The following is a 19,589-nucleotide window of genomic DNA, read 5'->3' on the forward strand; positions in this document are numbered from 1 at the left end:
TTGAAAATAAAATATTGTGTTTGAGATGTTTGAAATATTAAAAGTTAGTTAATCTTAAGGTGTTCTGAGCATCAGAATAGCTTTGAGAGTCAAACGTAAGTCTAACATTAATCAACTGTAGGCTTCATATAAAAATTTTAATTGTGCTTAAAAACCATTAAGCATTATCATTTTATATTCTTTGCTATAGGCTTAAGTTGCAACAGAAGCCAAATGGGAAAATTAATTATAGAATACAGCTAGCTTTTCAAGTTTCAGATACACATTCCATTAAATTCTATAGTTTTTTGATGCAGTTTTTCTCAACCCAGTGCAGTAAAAAGCCTATGTCTGCAAATTAAATTATTAGTTGAATAGTTATGTGGAGAAACCCATGTACGTTCAGTGTGATACATGAGGAATGAGAATGAGGAATTCTAGTTTTTTATTAATATTTTTTAAATTTAATTTCCTCAAACAAAATTTCATTAATGGAGATTGTCTAAATATATGATTTTCTTATGGGAATTTCTGTTTTTGCCATTCAAACCTTAATATGCTCATTTAAACAAGAGTTTTCTTCCATCTGTTCACTGTATGTGAACATACACTCTTAACCCTTGATCCTCCTTGATGCACGTTCCTAGCAAGTGTCTGCAATTTACCTACATTTTAATTTGCAAAACGGGAGGTAAGCAACCACGATGAGATTATAGCTCGACTCCCCGGTTAGTTGACGGAGGCCGTGGTTCCATGAGTGCCGTTAAATGGACCGAGGAGCCCCTCCAATCCATAACACACAGTCAGAGCTGTAAACAACTGCCAGATTCGCAGACACACCATTCTAACTCTTAGCTGTGGTTCAGCGCAATTCATGGCCTCATTAGCCACGTTCGGGATGGCATGGCCAAGGCAGGATTTAGAGGTGGCCATGGCTGTCAGCTGCCCAGAGGGCTTGAGCTGGCAGGGTGTCCGAACCAGCTTTCCACTGCCGATGCCACCGTCGGCTCCTCTGTACCAACAAGCTCCCATTCTGACTACAGTCTTGGCAGGGGCAGCTTGTTGTGGAGATAACGCCATAGCTCCCAAGGCAAGTCCCCCGCCTCCACTGCTGTTCTGCATCCAAGGGTTCCTTGAATTCCCAAATGAATTTGAGCCTATAATCTCCCCCACCTCCGCCCCATCCCCCTTCTCCTATTTTGAAGGAGGGAATGAAGAAAAGTGGAAGAGTGAATGGGATGAGAGGTTAGCCCTGGGCTGCAATTCAACTAGATATGGTCCCCTACACAGTCTGAATGGCAGTGTGGGTGATTATTTTCCATTCTTCTTCTCCTAATCATTATGTTTAATGAACAACGAAACACTATTAGCAGAATTTTCACTAAATACTATCTGTATCGGTTACAGCCTAAAGGTTGAATAATAAGAGTTTCTAGAAACCCCATTGAATACTAATTTGTGAAATGAAAAATGTTGAAATATTTAAGTTTTAATTCTCTTTTAGTCTTCTTGCAAATACAGATAGTTCCAAAATATAGTAGTTGGTTTGTTTTTTTTTTAAGAACCTCGTGGTTTGGGAAAATCATATCATAGTAATAACCTTGGATTCAGTGGGAATTAGTAGGTTAGGAGAAACATGATTTGAAGATCCCACTGGGATCTCAGCCTCTTCTCTGTCCTGCTACTCATTCTCAGTCTCATTCACCGACTCCTCTTCTGGCTCCAACGCGCCGTCTCTGAAGGCTCGGATCTAGAGCCCCTTCTATTCTCTATTTACACCCAGTTCCTTGGGGTACTCATTTGTTCCCTTGGCTTCAACTATCAACTCTGTGTGGTTGATTCCCAAATCTACATCTCCAGCCCTGGCCTCTTTCCTTCTCTGCAGTCTTGTATTTCCTCCTGCCTTCAGGACATCGCTAATTGGATGTTCTGCTGACACCTCAAAGGGAACATGTCCAATACAGAACTCTTCATCTTCCCACCCAAACCCTGTCCTCCTCTTGACTTTTCCATAACAGCAGACAGCATTGCCATCCTCCCTGTCTCAAGAGCCTGTAACTTTGGCATTAGCCTCGACTCATCTGTCTTAACCCACACATCCAATCGGTCACTAAATCCTGTTGGTTCAACCTTTACATCTCTACAGTCCACCCTTTTCTCTTCATCCAAACAACTACTACATTGATCTAAGCACTCATCTTATTACATCTTGACTGCCGCATCAGGCTTCTTGCTGACCTCCCTGCCTCCTACCTCTCCCCACTCCAGTTAATACTTCACTCTGCTGCCTGGATCATTTTTCTACAGAACCACTCAACCCATGTTTCCCCGCCTCTCAGAAACTTCCAGGGGTTGTCCGTCCACCTCCTCATCAAGCAGAAACTCCTTCCTAGAAGAAACTCCATACTATTGGCTTTAATTCAGTCAGTGATATTTACTTAATGTTTTCTGTGTGCAGATCACTGTACTAAGTGCTTGGGAGAGTATAGTACAACAGAGTTGGTAGCTATGTTCCCTGCCCACAGTGAGCTTACAGTCAAGAGGGAAGCACGCAATCACGTTGTCCCCTCCTACCTTACCTTTCTGATTTCTTACTACAACCCAGCCCACACACTTTGCTCCTCTAATGCCAGCCTTCTCACTGTACCCCATCTCATCTGTCTCGCCTTTGACCCCTTGCCCACATCCTGCCTCTGGCTTACAAAGCTCCTTCCCTCTTCATATCCAACAGATGATCACCCTCCCCACCTTCAAAGCCTTATTAAAAGCACATCTCCTCCAAGAGGCCTTCCCCAACTAAGCCCTCATTTCCTCTTCTCCCATTCCCTTCAGCGTCACCCTTGCACTTTAATCTGCACCCTTTATTGACTCCACCCTCCACCCCACAGAACTTATGTGCATATCTGTAATTTATATTAATGCCTGAGTCCCCTTCTAGACTGTAAGCTCCGTGTGGGCAAGGAACATGTCTACCAATTCTGTTATGTTGTACTCTCCCAAGCGCTTAGTTCAGTGCTCTAGACACAGCAACACTGATTGATCGACTGACATTTTTATACTAATTCCTGTATTATTGTTATTTCCAATTTTTACACTCTTGCCATCCATTGCTGTTTTAGCAATTAGATACTGTAAAGTTATAGAAACACAAAAAACACAAACCATGTATACCATACAGAATGTCACCATTATCCATAGTGTTTATTAAATCCCTACCATGTGCAGAGAGCACAATAGCATTAGAACACCTGATCACTGCCCTGAGGGATATATAGATAGACACATACACGTTCAGGCACACAGGTGTTCAACTTCTTTCCTTTTAAAAGATGATACTACAGACGGTGAGTTCCTATCAATCGGTGCTAGTTTGGCAGAAAGGGACTTTATACACAGTAAGCACTCAATAAATACGATTGAATAGATAGGCCAGTTGTGACTGACACCCTCTGTTGTCGCCTCATTTTTTGACAAAGCTTTACAATAAGGCTGAGCTGGAGACTGGGAAGTCCAGCAGCATCATACCCTGACCATGCATGTGCCCACCATGTTTTCCATGCTGAATATAGTTGCTCCAGATATGGAAAGAGCGTTCCTCAATTCTTTAATTATGTTATTCTCAAACTGTGCAATGAAAGCTCATTTTATAGCAGAACTGGTTGGGCAGTACATTTACGAGTACATTTTGCTTCAAAGATTCTGCTTTATGGTTTGCATATTCCTAAGAAACTCATCTGTCTTGTTGGTAACTAGAGAGTTGGGACAGTGCTCTATCGTTATATAGTTGGTGGTTGTTTTTCAAGATGTATAATTATCGAGAGTACATTTTGTGAACCAGATTTTCTAAAGCAATTTTGAGGCTCGAGAAGTGCAGTTTCCTTTTACTTTGACCACTTCAGGAGAAGCACATCACTGTCAAGATTGCTGATTTTTAAAAATTTTAGAATCACTTGTCCCAGGTTCCAACAGGCTCCAGAAATGGCCTCTCTCAGTCTCAGTCAGCAATGCCTATTTGCTGTACACTCACTAACACCAGCCCTGCAGACCGGTCTGGCCTAGACCAGGGTTTCTGCCACATCTGATTTACCTCCCAGCCACAGAACACTGCTGTCTTCTGCTCCTTTTGGGAAAGGTTAGACTGTAAACCTATCCTCTAGACTGTAAACTCGTTGTGGGCAGGGAATCTGTTTATTGTTGTATTGTACTCTCCCAAGTGCTCAGCACAGGGCTCTGCATGCACTCAATAAATGCAGTTGAATGAATGAGAAGCTGGCAAAGGGCAAAGGAACATGGCCTAGCATGAAGCAGCGTGGTCTAGCGGAGAGAGCTCGGCCCTGGGAGTCAGAATGACCTGGGGTCTAGTCCCGGCTCTTCTGATTGCATGCTGTGTGACTTTGGGCAATTCACTTAACTTCTCTATGCCTCAGTTTCCTCAACTGTAAAATGGGGATACCTGTCCTCCCTCCTTCCTAGACTGAGAGCTCCATGTGGGATAAGGACTGTGTCCAACCTAATTAATTGTACTTATCTCAGTGCTTAGAACAGTGTTTGACACATAGGAAGTTCTTAAAACATACCATTTAGGGAAAAAAGAAGTTTTTATTGTGGCCCATAAAATGGCCTAACAGGAGGCATTTAGGAGGATGCCCATTTCTCACTCAAAAAACCTTTTCTATGTAGCCTCACCCAGAACCTAGTAGAGTGCCGGGTCACAGTAAGCAATCAACTTTATTGAGCACTTACTATGTGCAGAGCACTGTACTAATCTCTTGGGAGAGTAATAATAATGTTGGTATTTGTTAAGCACTTACTATGTGCAGAGCACTGTTCTAAGAGCTGGGGTAGATAGAGGGTAATCAGGTTGTCCCACATGGGGCTCACAGTCTTAATCCCCATTTTACAGGTGAGGTAACTCAGGCAGTTAAGAAGTTAAAGTTAAGTTTACCTCAAGAAGTTAAATGACTCGCCCAAAGTCACACAGATGACAGGTAGCAGAGCCGGATTGGAACCCATGACCTCTGACTCCTAAGCCCATGCTCCTTCCCCTGAGCAACGCTGCTTCTCCGCGTACAATACAATAGAATTAGCAGACGTGTTCCCTGCCCCTAACACGCTTACAGTCTAGAGTGGGAGGCAGATAACAGATGCTTAAATAATGTGATTATTATTCAATAATGTGATTACTACTATTACTCATAGTGGTCCCATGGCGTATGAAGATCTTCATCCGCTGGTTTGCTGACTCGTGGCTGGTTGTTCGCTCATTCACTCGTATTTATCGAGCGCTTAGTGTGTGTGGTTGCTGTACTCATCATATGTGTAGATATGGAAATGGCAGGCCCTGTTTGCGGCTTTGTCTTTTGACCCCAGAAGCACAGCTCTGCCTCTTCAGTGCTTCAGTGACTAGCTGATCACCCTTCTCTCCTCTTCCCCCACGACTCCCTTCCCATCTCCGCACCCCTCCCCATCTCCTCCCTCAAACATGGACAGCTTGAACGGCCGTGTGTCCTTGGATAACTTCTTAGTGCTTTAGGTGCAGCTGCCGTCGGGTACAGATCTGTGCATTCACCTCATTTGTAGGAGTTTTTCTAACCAGTCACTGGAAATACTGAAGGTTAGGGAATAAAACTGTGAGAGGTGCAGCTGTTGTAAAACCTGAAAAATGAGGCTTCAAATATTTTATCCCTAAGAAATGCCTCTTTGTGATTTTTTTTCCCCCTCAAATGGATGTTCATTTTGCTCCATGTCAGTGTTTTAAGATAAGAATAATGGAGACAATCTAACAAGTTTGATTCCATAGTCAAACTCAAGTGGAAAGGAATATTCACTAAGCGGAGAGGCAAAGTCACCAGCTGCTTGATTTTGCAGTGGAAGAGGTAGGTGGAGCATCCTGATAACCACATTACTTCCCCTTCTTGGATCATCAACCCTCTTACATTATGCTGCTTGTTCCCCAAAAGGAAAAGCAGGAAGGGCAAACAGTGGAATGATATTGGAATAATCTGTTTTTGCCAAGAAAAATACCCAGTTTTTTGCTCCATGAAAAGACTCCATTATTTTCAGAGTTCTTTGTCACTGAGAAGCTCATAGAAATTGAAGGAATGGAATGGACTATTCATTCCTTCCAGAGCAGAAAAGCATTCAAAAGGACAGAACTAAAAACGTTTCTAGGATACTTACGCAGGCTGAGTAAACCAAAGTACCAGAAGCTTTAGAAAGAGAGGGAAATTATATCCTTCCTAATCTGACTCCATGGTGAATGAATAGACAGCAGTATCCGCTCTGCCAAAAGAATTGTTTAAGCTTTTTTGCTGGAAGTCAGTGTAAGAACAAGAGTTACCTTCACAGTTCTTTTAGTGAAGAAGCAGCTTGGCTTAGTGGATAGAATACAGGCCCTGGGAGTCAGCTGACCCGGGTTCTGACTCTGGCTCCACCACTTGTCTGCTGTGTGACCTTGGGCAAATCACATCCTTTTCTCTACGCCTTAGTTACCTCATCTGTAAAATGGGGATCAAGACTGTGAGCTCCATGTTGGACATGGACTTTGTCCAACCTAAATAGCTTGTATCTACCCCAGGGCTTAGTTCAGTGCCTGAAACACAGTAAGTACTTAACAAATACTATATAAAATGCTCTTATTTTAGTACTCTTTTATAATAGAACTATTACATTTTAATGTCAGTGCTCTCTCACTTTGAGATAATCCTATAAAGTTTACCTTGGTTTAAACATTTCCCTTCCCCTTTGAAGTATTTGTACTGACTCTGAGGAATTTCTCAGGAAAAGACCCACAATAGTGGCCCTGAATCAATCAATCAATCATTAATTTCATCTAAGAGGGCTATAAAATGAGCTAGCTAGTTAGACTGCTTGCTCTTCTAAGCCTGCCACCTCCCAATCCTCCTCCTGCCAATAAGATCCCTGCCCCTTTTTCACCCTCCCTCTCAAAATGAAATGCTGGTTCCTAGGAATGGGGAAGAGAAGCAAATACCACAAATGTAAGCAATTGCCTTACATACAATGGAATTAGTCAAAAGGGGGCTGGAAGAGTAAATAAATGGAATGAATAGTGGGGAGATACTTTCCCCAAAACTTTGACTCCCAGGCCTGTGATCTATCCTCCCTTAGCCACGCTGCTTCTCATTATATAGCAAGGTTTGCAAAAATTTCCATCAGGTTACCAGATTAAATGGACTCTGTTCCCATTTCTGGGTGTATGATGTTGTGTTGGAACGTGTTCCCATAATCAGCAGTTCATCAAGAAGTTAGAGAACTGTCTGAGGACTTGACGGTATGGTTTGCTGAGAGTGATGCTTATGACCTCCACTGGGCTGGTAAATGCAGTGGGACTATTTGGCATTCTAGAACTCTGAGCAGGAGCCAACTCAACTAGCAATTCAGATAAATACTGAGCCTAGAGCTCTCTCAATTCTCCATTTTTAAAAGCCCATCAGCCGATCAGGGCGGGAGGAAGGGAAATAAGCTTGCAAATTCAAGAAGACTCTTACTCTTAGTTTCCTTGGAAGGGGCCTTGGGTATTAAATTTGTCACCTCCCAGTCTGCACCCTCAAATCCTCATTTCCACTTCCTTGCAAGGAATCTGAGCCTTTCCATTTCAGAGGGCAAGAAAAATGAAGGGTTTCCTCTTCCATCTTGCTTCGTACCACCTGGTGAAAAGGTTCTGGATTATCAGGATCCTGAATCATGAGAGTCCCTTCTTAATAGGATGGCAGGTTGTGTCGTGATAATTCTCATCTCCAGCAATCTAAGTGGCAACTGTCTGGTGACTAGCTGTTTATGAGCAATCAGTGTGCCCCCTGAACTGTGTCATTGGGAAGCAGTGTTGCCTAGTGGGTAGAATATAGGCCTGGGAGTCAGAGGGAACTGGCTCCTTATGCCGGCTCAGTCATTTGTCTGCTTAGTGGCCATGGGCAAGTCAGTTAACTTCTCTGTACTTCAGTTCCCTTGTCTGTAAAATGTGGGTTAAAACTGTGAGCCCAGGTGGGACGTGGACTGTGTCCAACCTCATTAGCTTGTCTCCAACCCAGTGCTTAGTACAGTGCCTGGCATTTTAGTAAGTGCTTAACAAATACCGCAATAATAATAATTATTATTATCTAAGATTCCCCCTTCTCAACCCAATATCGTTAGGCTGCAAAACCAAGCATCCTCTTACAACAAAAACCACAAATACAGATTCCTGTGAAAAACAAAAAAAGGTAGTATAATACATTTCTTCTAGGACCAAAGCTTTATTCTCATTAAGCCTACTGCCTGTCCTGATTTTCTTTATGCACACAATCTTAGTTTCATGGATGAATTTCTCCTAGTACAATTTCTTTTCTCAGGTGGAAGCAACCATTTTGACTCAAACTTTTGGGATATAACAAAACTTTTCAATAACCATATATCTTTAAAAAATTACCTATTGATTTTGGGCTTGTTGGTATATTGTACCTTGCTATATCAATATGGCACCAATATTACAATAACACTTTTCAGAGCATTCCTATAACTGGCTTTCTTATCTCCGTAAAAAACCCCCACAAAAAGTGGCTTTTCTTAAAGTTACAGTATATAAAATACACCAAACTATATGACTCTAAATGACTTTGACAAAGCCTCCTAGTGAGATCCAGTTATCTCCCTATCTCCCTCCTACCTTTACTGCCCAAATTCCTTGAACAAGTTGTGTACACCTGTGGCCTCTACTTTCTATCCTCCAACTCCTTTCTTGACTCTCTACAGTCAGTTTTCCACCGTCTTTACTCCGTTGAGACCACCCTCTCCAAGGTCACTGCTGACCTCCTGATTTATAATCCAAAGTAACTTTAGGAAGTAAGCTTGCTCCCCAGTGAAGCCAGATTTACTTAGTAGCTGCCAGGCTCCAGGCTGATAATGATATATGTTTTTGTAAAGCCCGGAAATACAGTAGAGAGAACTTGGTGTGGCTCTGTACACCTCATCGTCGATAATATTTACTGAGCACCGCCTCAGTGCAAAACACTGAACTAAGGCCTTGGAAAAGAACAACAGGATCACTGCTCACCTTGAGTTTACAAGCCAGTGGTTTGGACAGACACGGAAATGGCTGGGTTGTAGGAGAAAAAGGCCCCTCTCATGGTCGTACTTAGAGAATTTCCAGTACTCTACCAGTCTCAACTATGAGAGGGAGAATTAAACAGAGGCCTACCCATTCCATTCCTAGCTTGGCCACTGGCTAGCGAGTGGAAAGCAATCTGCTACAAGTGAAAACTCACCTGTGCTGGGCAGCAGTGGCATGGGAGAGAGTTGAGGGCGGAGACTCAAGTTGACTGCGTGGAAGGAGGCAGTGGTAAACCACTTCCGTATTTTTACCAAGAAAACTGTACGGATACACTACCCAGAGCGATTGCGGATGGAGGTGGGGCGTTCTGGCAGGGGTGTGTCCGTGGCGTCGCTATGGGTCGGAGACGACTCGACAACGTTAAGACAGAACAAGACAAGGAAAAGAACAGGTAAGAAGCCCCACGTCCTACACCAACAGGACTCTGGGATCCATAGGGAGATTGGCCTGTTGCCCAAGACCACCCTCCTGCCTCCCCCCACTATTGTGAAGAAGCTCTTTCCCTCACAGGAGGGGCTTACGAGCACTGGAAATGTTGAGAAGGTCATGGTTCAGGACAGGTTAGTCTGGACTGGAGTAGTGAGCCGAAAAGATGAAAACGAATCGCTATTCTCTACTGCCGCGGTTTCATCCTTGTTTTATTTGGCTTGTTGTTTTACCCTGTAGACTTGTTCTCTTTCCAGTGTAGATTGTGAGCACCTTCTTGGACCATGGGCTGGGTGTGAAAACTAAAGTCCTTGTTTTCCTCTCAGTGCTGACTGCAGTACTTCGCATATTGTAAAAACGTAATAAATGCTGATGTAGATTCATTATTGGCATTGGCTTTGCTGAACTGGTGTCTGAAGCCACCAGTTGATTCCTGGAGTTGGTTGTTCATGATGTTGTTTTGTAGCTCCTCCCGAAAGACTAGTGGGATCTTGTTGACAGTGCAGAGCAATACAGGCAGTGAAGAACAAGTGATACCGTGTGTTCATTGTGGGCGGGGAATGAGTCTGTTATATTGTTGTGTTGCAGTCCCCCAAGCATTAGTACAGTGCTCTGCGCACAGTAAGTGCTCACTAAATAAAACTGATGGATTGATTGAGATGAGTTAGATAGTCACCTAGAATTATTCCCAGAACACGTTTCTTAAACAATGTTCAAGCGCATTATCAGTTTTGGAAAACTATGCAGTCTGCTTTGTGCTGGCATAATTGTCAACCACACTGTGTTCTTCGTGAAATACTTGACTCAGTAAAACCCTGAAGACCCATATTGATAGCCTAATGATTTCAAGGAAATATCATTCGTGTTTCCACAATTTTAGCTTACCTAAAAAACTTGCAGTGACGTCCACTTGGAATCTGAATTGGCAATTGTTTTTTATCTTCATAATCGTATCAAGTAATCTTAGTTATGATTTTTTATTGAGCTCTTACACAGTATCAAGTGACTGCCCCGAACTCTGCATTAGGTTCTAGATAATCAGATTAGATACAGTCCCTGTCCAACAAGGTGTTCATAAGCTAAGAGGCAGAGAGAGCAGATAAACATCTAAAAAGGCAAGCACTCATTGAAACATTTTCAAGAAGCTCCTACTATGAATTCAATTTTACTTGCAGATTCAAGAATCCTACATAGATTGTGAGCCCCTGGGCCAGGGAACAGGTCTAATTCTGTCCTATGTATTTTTTGTTCCCGGGATTTAGTACAGTTCTTTGCACACAATAGGTGTTTAATAAATGCCGGAATCAAAGAGCTGGAAGGAAACCTCAAGCCACCCAATACAGATAACTGCTTATTCCCTTCTTTAAATGGTTTTTTTCCCCCAAAAAAGTTTACAGCAATGGAGATTCCACAACCTTATTTCAAAGTACTTTCGTATGCTCGATGAGATTTTTCTCCCACAATTAAAGCCCATTTTCTCTTGTTTGGTTTTATGTGGAGCTAGAACATGACTCACCATAATCTTCCTTATAAAACCCAGCCATTCACTAGTTTCCTTTTCTTCAAGATAAAATACTCCCAATCATTTAACGTCCTCTGAAGAGTATATTTCCCAAGCGGGCCCTCTTTTAGTTTCCTCTGCATCCTTCTTAAATGGAACAGCTCGAACTGTAGTTTAAGTGTAACCACTGGAGAGTAGAGCAGTGGGATTACTTCTTCAGTTTTGCATGTCATACTGTCATTAACAGATCCCGATGCTCTGATGGCTTTTTGAAAGCAAAGGCATTCTATTTCCAATACATTTATCTTGCGTTTCTCTTTGTGCCCAGGTCTCTTTCTGCTGTAAGTGTGCATAGCCAATCATTGCCCATTCCAAATTGGTGGCATGTGTTGTGTCTGAAAATAGTCTGTTGAATTCCATCCTCTTTTTGATGGGTCATATCTCTAATCTCTCTCTCTCTCTGAATGTTAGCAATACCTCAGCCACCCACCCACATTTTGAGGGCTTCAAATTCTATTCAATCTGTAGACCTGATGATCATATTCACAAATATCTCATCAAGATCCTGAATAGTGCTTCTGGTCTCAGAGCCGATCCCTTTGCAACACTCTCAATATATTCCCCCATAGTGGTGCCAGCCAGTGACTACTATTATTTGGGTGTGAACCTTGAGCTAACTGTGTATCCACCTAATGGTGCTTTGGCCTCTAATTAATAATAAATATGGTATTTGTTAAGCACTATATACCAGGCACTGTATTAAACACTGGGGTGGTTACAAACAAAGCGGGTTGAACATAGTCCCTGCCCCACTTGGGGGTCACAATCTCAATCCCCATTTTACAGATGAGGTAGCTGAGGCACAGAGAAGTAAAGTGAGTTGCCCAAGGTCACACAGCAGACAAGTGGCAGAGCCTCGATTAGAATCCATGACCTTCTAACGCCCAGGCCCATGCTCTACACCAGCTAGACCAGTGGTCTCGCATCAGTTGTCCCAAAACTACCATCATGGCTTTAAATGTTTTTTAAATTCCCTGGTCCCTCTTGTCATAGCCCCTGAGGGAAGTGAGAGTAGTGTTTTGATTACTTAGGCCAAGCCTTTAGAGGCAAAGTGAACTGTATGGATGAGCAAATATCAGTTGACTTGGTGGTAGGCTGTTTTAGACCCCTTTCCCCTCGGTAGCAGGTATTTTTGTGTCTGTTATCTAGGGAGTTGCCTCAATTCTTCCCTTCACTTCATTAGTGTAGAACAGGCCCTTGTTGCGATTTTCATTTTAAAGATGACAAAGAAGAAAGAGGTAGAGATTCCGAAGTAGGGGCGACAAGACCAAATCTTGCAGGAATCTGATGGTACAATTTCTGGTTTGTATCGGGGAAACGGTAATGTCCTTTCTGGGTAAATTACTGGATGCTGGTAGCAGAAATCCAATTTATAGTAGGGACAAGATATCCTTGTGATTAAGTCTCTACTGATATTTCCTAAGTGAAAACAGTCTACGCAACCTACTAAGAGAGTGATAGTTTTGCCATGAAAGTAAATAGAGCTATGCATCAGTGCAATATATAGCTACAGTCAACAAGTCAAACTGAATGTTTAAATATATAAATAGCAGTTTGAAGCATAAGTCTCCATAGTGTTCTATAATAAGCCGTTAGATTTGAAGCATTTTTAAGGGAAGATTCATGCCAAAGTGAAATCTCTATCTTTTTCTTTTGACTATTCAGCTCTATGCCATCTGAGTAGGTTTTTAAAGTAGATAAATGAGGCAACACAATAAAACAGTACTGCTACAGTCTGGTTGTGCTTAATTGGTTCCATGAAAAGAGAGAACTAAACAGAGTATAGTTTCTCATTTCCCATTTGGCTCTTTGAGAAATTCCATCAATGCAATGCTCACCATCAAATGGTAGAGAAGGGTCACAGGCAACGCAGTCCTAGAATGAAGTAAATCTCATAGTTTTAATGCTAGGCTTACCCCAACACAACTGGAGTGGATAGAGCATGTGGAAATTGTTAGTACTCGGATACCCAAATGGCTGTTGAACCGTGAGCTGAAAGTCGAAAACTCAAAGCAAGGTGAACACTGAAGGAGAGACTCAGATAGAGCTGTATCTCAGTTGAAAACTGGCAGTCAGTTGCCACAGAGAGACCAGCATGGCGCACTGCAATCAAGAAAGGAACAGCTCTTATGGATCAACGGCTTTGTAATCTATCGGATTTACTGAGCTCTTACTGTGTGCCGGGAACTGCATTGAAGGCTTGGGAGAGAACAACACAATATAACAGACACATTCCCTGCCCACAGTGAGCTTACAGTCTAGAGGGGCAGAAAAATGTGAATATAAATATTGTTATTATTATTATTGTTATATTGTATTCTCCCAACTGCTTAGTTACAGTGCTTTGCGCGCAGTAGGCGTTCAATAAATACGATTGAATTGAATTAATAAAATTACAGATATGTACGTAAGTGGCTGTGGGGCTGGAGGCGGGAGGGGTGAATATAAGGGAGCAAGTCAGGATGATGCGGAACGGAGTGGGAAAAGAGGACGTGAGGGCTTAGTCAGGGAGGGCCTCCTGGAAGAAAAGTGCCTTCACTGAGGCTTTGAAGGTGGGGAGAGTCATCTGTAAGGCTCATGTGCCTAGGAAAAAATGCAAGTATTGTCTCTATCTGTTGCCGAATTGTCCATTCCAAGCGCTTAGTACAGTGCTATGCACATAGTAAGGGCTCAATAAATACTATTGAATGAATGAATGAATGAAAAAATGAAAACAGGTCCTGGCACCGTTTACCGCAAACATGACAACCCCATGTGGTTTGGATTGTAGATACTGAGAAGCAGCGTGGCTTAGCGGAAAGAGCACAGGCTTAGGAGTCAGAAGGTCATGAGTTCTAATCCTGGCTCCACCCCTTGTCAGCTGTGTGATTTTGGGCAAGTCACTTCACTTCTCTGTGCCTAACATCTGTAAAATGGGGATTAAAACTGTGAGCCCCACGTGGGACAAGCTGATAACCTTGTTATCTACCCCAGTGCTTAGAACAGTGATTGGCACATAATAAACGCTTAACAAATGCCATCGTTATTATTATTACTGCATTGATCTTTTCAATCACTCCCGAATTCGTGGATGTGTCTTCTTCAAGCACAAAGATATCTGTAGAGAGTCCAGCAGATCATCTGATAACCTTAAGTCCCTAGGGTTTTGTTTTTTTTAAATGTTGTCTTGTGCAAATCTTTCCTTAGGTTTGTGGTGCTAAACCCCACTTGCCCATTTGGTCTTTATATTATGATGTTTGAATTTTAAATTAGCAAGTACCAAAACATTTGTTTTGTATTTTTGAATAACTCACCTCATCAGAATTTCCCAAACACTTTCATTCTTTCCTTATTGAGTCCCAGAGGCCTGCATAAAGTTTCATGTCGAATATTATCCTCACTAAGAGTCTTTTGAATAGCTACTTTATTGGACATGCTTCTGCCATTAGTTTTTAAGGCACATTCTTTTAGTCTTTTTTCTTGGATTTTGCAGTGATCATTCTTATATGGACTAAATATAGGACATCTAACCTTTTAGCTCTTGATGTTCACCCACCCTCAGACCCACAGAATTATGCACAAATCCACAATTTATTTATTTTAATGTCTGTCTCCCCCTCTAGACTGTGAGCTGGCTGTGGGCAGGGAGTGCATCTACCATCTCTACTGTACTGTACTCCCTCAAGTGTTTACTACAGTGCTCTGCCCACAGTAAGTGCTCAATAAATGGCTCTGATTGATTTTGCAAGTACTGACTTTACAGATTCCAGTGTGGAGACTGGCATTGACAATTCATTCATTCAATTGTATTTATTGAGCACACACGGTGCGCAGAGCACTGTACTAAGTGTTTGGGGGAGTACAAAATAGCAATGAACGGACACATTCCCTGCCCACAACGAGCTTACAGTCTAGAGGGAGCTTACACGACAGTCTAATTACCCCCAGAGATGGTATCACCCCTATTCCCCCAAAACTTCAATTCATAATTAAAAGTGGAACCAAGATTTGCAGAAAAGGAAATCAGTCAAATGTGTCTGAGTCCCAGAGCTTCGCCTTGGAATAGGTAGCTGATGAGCTAAAGAAAGAGTTGAAAAATGAAATTTTTTAGTTTCACAGAAGTAGAAATCACTGTTCAGAAAATTGTGATTATTCAGAAAGTTCAATAGGTGGTACTAGTAGTATTGAACTAGACTACCTCTGGGACCGGTATCCCCAGAGGTCCACATCAGCGTGTTCTTGAGAAACAGTGTGGCCCAATGGAAAGAGCACGGACTTGGGAGTCAGACATCATGGGTTCTAATCCCAGCTCCACCACTTGTCGGTTGTGTGACTTTGGGCAAGTCACTTCACTTCTCTGAGCCTCAGTTACCTCATCTGTAAAATGGGGCTGAAGACTGTGAGCCCCACGTGGGACAACCTGGTCACCTTGTATCCCCCAGCGCTTAGAACAGTGCTTTGCACATAGTAAGCGCTTAACAAATGCCCTTAAAAAAGAAAAATAAAATTCTAAAACTGCTTAATTGTCTGACCACTAGATGGCACATATCAACTGAAGAGTTCTTAGGGCTTCTCAGAAATTTACATTTTCCCTTCCTTTCCTTTGCTGGCCACAGGTGAGCCATTTGATCTAGTCACTGCAAATCTGTGGTCCTCAAAGAAGACCTCTGGCTTTAACTTTTCAACCCCTCTGTAGGCCTTGTAGTTGTACGTTTATTTTTAGTTCTTTGTTTTCCACTGCTGCCGTTTTAGGAAACGATCTGCCCTAGTCCTTTTCCTAAAAAAACACTGTGATGGTGTGTCAGTATTTAATGCAATAAACAATGTAGCAACAGCTTTTTCCTTGTGTTCCTATTGGAACAGTTTTATTTCTGTCCCAGAAAAATATGTAGTGAACATGTTATTCCTAATGCACACAATTGTTGTTCATTCTTGCTCAGAAAATCTATCTATCTATCTATCTATCTATCTATCTATCTATCTATCTATCTATCTATCTATCTATCTACCTATCTATAGCTATCTATCTATCTAAATATATATAATCTATCTATATAAGTATATAGATAGATTATTTATATATACACATATGTATTATCTATCTATATAAGTATATAGACTATTCATAATCTATCTATCTATATAAGTATAAGTATATAGATAGATTCTATATATATACATATACATATATAAATATATATGTAGATAGATTATATATATATACATATGTATAATCTATCTATCTAAGTATAAATATATAGATAGACTATTCATATATATATACAAATGTATAATCTATATAAGTATATAGATTATATATATATATATATATATAAAATCTATCTATATAAGTATATACACATATAGCCCCAGGGGAGTATTGTAATAATATGTGATGCTGTATATGTCCAAGGATTACAGATTCTGGATGGACTTCCTTAATTAAAGTCTTTTATAGACATGCAGGTTGGGGTGGATTTAATATTTTGACACTTTAACAGTAAGTTTATTATTGCTCCCTAGCTTTTAAAATTGTATTTAATTTAATTAATTGTAAGCTTTTAAATGCTTTTGTAATTTACACAGCACAACACTTGACCCTTTCATCAAAACAATTGAAGATAGTGTATTGCATTGACTTCCAAGTGCTTAGTACAGTGCTCTGCACACAGGAGGTGCTCAGTAAATACCATTGATTGATTAATGCAGTGATAGGAGACTGATGATAAATCTGTGTCAGCACATCTTTACTGGGTCTTACTCTAGCTAGTGTGTTATAGTCATCTTTTTGTTCTGGCACTCACTTTTCTTTCTAAAGCACTTGCCAACGTGATTGGCCTACTGTTCCTGCAAGCTTATTCCTGGGCTCCTGTCATTATATAAGGAATCGTCTCCTCATTATTATATGTGTTGCAAGGCAGTAATAGTAGGAGTAAAAAGCAGTGTGGCTTAGTGGACAGAGCCCGGGCTTGAGAGTCAGAGGACGTGGGTTCTAATCCCGGCTCCACCACTTGTCTGCTGTGTGACCTTGGGCAAGTCACTTCACTTCTCTGGGCCTCAGTTACTTTATCTGTAAAATGGGGATAAAGATAGTATTTTTTGAGCGGGCTTATTTATGTGCAGAGCACTGTACTAAGCACTTGGAATGTACATTTCGGCAAGAGATAGAGACAATCCCTACCCAACAGCAGGCTCACAGTCTAGAAGGGTGAGACAGACAACAAAACAAAACAAGTAGACAGGCATCAATAGCATCAAAATAGATAAATAGAATTATAGATGTATACACAACATATATACCATATAGATATAGAATCCCAGCTCTGCCACTTGTCAGCTGTGTGACTGTGGGCAAGTCACTTAACTTCTCTGTGCCTCAGTTCCCTCATCTGTAAAATGGGGACTAAGACTGTGAGCCCCACGTGGGACAACCTGATTCCCCTGTGTTTACCCCAGCGCTTAGAACAGTGCTCTGCACATAGTAAGCGCTTAACAAATACCAACATTATTATTATTATTATATGTATATATCGGTATAAACACAATAAATATGATGAATTGGTTGATTCCCACAGTGCAGATCCGGTCTGGTATAACATAACATGTTCCACACGTTGGTACAAGTAAATTTGGGGTAGGAAGAAATGATTGTGCATATACGTGGGCATCAGCCAAGATGAAGCAGCAGGGCCTCGTGGATAGAGAATGAGACTGGGAGTCAGAAGGACCTGGCTTCTAATCCAGGCTTATACTCATAATACTGTTTTATCTTAGGCAAATCACCTTACTTCTCTGTGCCTCAGTTACCTCATCTATAAAATTGGGATTGAGGCTATGAACTTCATGTGGGGCATGAACTGTGTTCAACCCGATTAGCTGGTATCTACCCCAATCTTAGTAGAGTGCCTGGGACATAGTAAGTGCTTAATAAATCCCATAAAGAAAAATAAAGCATGCTGCTGAAGCCACTACTATGCCATACAATACTTTGTGTTTTAATCTTTGCAAATTTATAGTATTTAATATAGTAAAGTAAGTGGCGGAGGATATAAAGCTTGATGTAGGTGTGTATCAAAAATGTGAATAAAAAATTATTACCCATCCCACCATCCATTAATTTTCATTGATCCTATGGTTACTACAATACAGTTTTTCCTATTAAGAGGTTCTTCAAGAACACAGTTATCACATAGCAATGCCCGTTGTTGAGTAAGGATTGTCTCTATCTGTGGCCGAATTGTACAGTGCTCTGCACACAGTAAGCGCTCAATAAATAGGATTGAACATGAAAGCATTTCATGTGATTTAATTTAATTTAAAATTTCCTGAAAAATTGTCACCCCCACCCCCCAAAAAAAAAATTGCCATTCAAGCCTGGAATGAATAGGACCTGTGAAGAAATTTGCCACCGACTATTTGGAAGCTTTTAGTGAGAATGCCATTGATGGTGAAATGTACCCATGTGTGGGTTGTGGGTTTGGTTGAAAATGCCAGTTCATGATGGGTAATTCCTACCAAACTGTTCTCACATACACTATCTATTCACTCTCGTGCTGATGTACTTACTATTTGCAACATCTTGCTCTGTTTTTGGCTTTTGCAGCTTAGTCACATGATTCTCCTGAAGTACTTGCTCAAAAAAAAAGCCCCTCACATTTCATTGCTGACCTAGTTGTTTGAGACTTTTCTGCTGCCATGCCACTCCGGAACCTTGAAGTGTTTCCTCCATCCCCCTTGTTTTTGATCACGCTACTTCCACGCAACAGCTGGCAGCAACTGTTTGGAATCCTGCTATCAACCATCCCGTTCACATGTCCCATTTGGGGAAGACGTGTTACAGTGAGCCCTGTTGTACCAGGATTTCTTTGTTTGAACTCCCGTTTTGCCATCTGATGTTAATTAAGGTGGGTAGGCGATCTGGAATCAATCGCTCACAAAGCTGGATGTGACATCGTGTTGGGATTTGATCTCATCGTAATATAGAAAGTTGGACAGTTCTACACCTCTGTAGATCTTCCGTTAGGTCTGAAGCTTGAAGCCATCCATACTCCATCTCACAGATTCCCAAAGGACATGCTGACTTTGACTGGATTTTTTCTGCCTCTCTTTGCCCCTCAGTGTGCCACTGAGCAGTGTTCTAATTGTATGGTAGAATTCTGTAGTGGTGTTCATGAGCATCTTTGGATAAGATCTGTATTGCCCTTGATGCAGGCTACTTGAGTGTTCTTAAGTCTTATTTCCAGTCCAAAGTTTTCTGCTCACTGTGAGTACATCTGTCCGTCTGTGCCACACATTTTACCACCTGTTTTGGAGAAAATGCTTTTAGGAAATTAGGGAATGTTGTTCCAATAATGCACATCTCTATCTGGATAGAATGAGATGGAATGGGGGAAGAAACAAAGAGGAATGTGATATCAGGGAAGGTACACTTATGAAGAGAGAGTTTTTCTTATTAGGAGGATTCAAGAAATGAATCTTAGTGTTATGGGAGTACTGAGCAGAGTTTACAAAAAATCTTTTTGCATGTATTAATAATAG

General features: G+C 41.4%; 1 protein-coding gene across 2 annotated transcripts in view; it reads left to right on the forward strand.

The window, feature by feature from the left end:
* Positions 1–19,589, forward strand: part of ZCWPW2 (zinc finger CW-type and PWWP domain containing 2) — a 98,156-nt gene that overhangs the window by 47,013 nt on the left and 31,554 nt on the right. The window lies entirely within an intron of this gene.

The sequence above is a fragment of the Ornithorhynchus anatinus genome, chromosome 8 (genome assembly GCF_004115215.2).
Source record: "Ornithorhynchus anatinus isolate Pmale09 chromosome 8, mOrnAna1.pri.v4, whole genome shotgun sequence".
Taxonomy (NCBI): domain Eukaryota; kingdom Metazoa; phylum Chordata; class Mammalia; order Monotremata; family Ornithorhynchidae; genus Ornithorhynchus; species Ornithorhynchus anatinus.